The sequence below is a fragment of the Cicer arietinum genome, chromosome 5, assembly GCF_000331145.2.
Source record: "Cicer arietinum cultivar CDC Frontier isolate Library 1 chromosome 5, Cicar.CDCFrontier_v2.0, whole genome shotgun sequence".
NCBI lineage: Eukaryota > Viridiplantae > Streptophyta > Magnoliopsida > Fabales > Fabaceae > Cicer > Cicer arietinum.
Window position 1 is genome coordinate 59,648,227 of NC_021164.2, and position 239 is coordinate 59,648,465.

A 239-nucleotide genomic window follows, 5' to 3' on the forward strand; every position below is an offset into this window, starting at 1 on the left:
ATTTGTAGCTTTTGGTTCAGCAACAGCTCCTGCACATGATTTCCCAAAATTCATACACAGAACGTCATCAATTAAGTATAACACAAGAATAGGTGATATAATTTGACAAAAAAAAAAGACGATTAAAAAGAAGGAATTGCAAGATTAAAAAGTTAAAAGGAGTTGAAGATAAAAACCTAATAAATAGAATGGGAAGGGGGTGTTAATAGTAAAAATAGATACCTGGAAGGGTGCAGGAA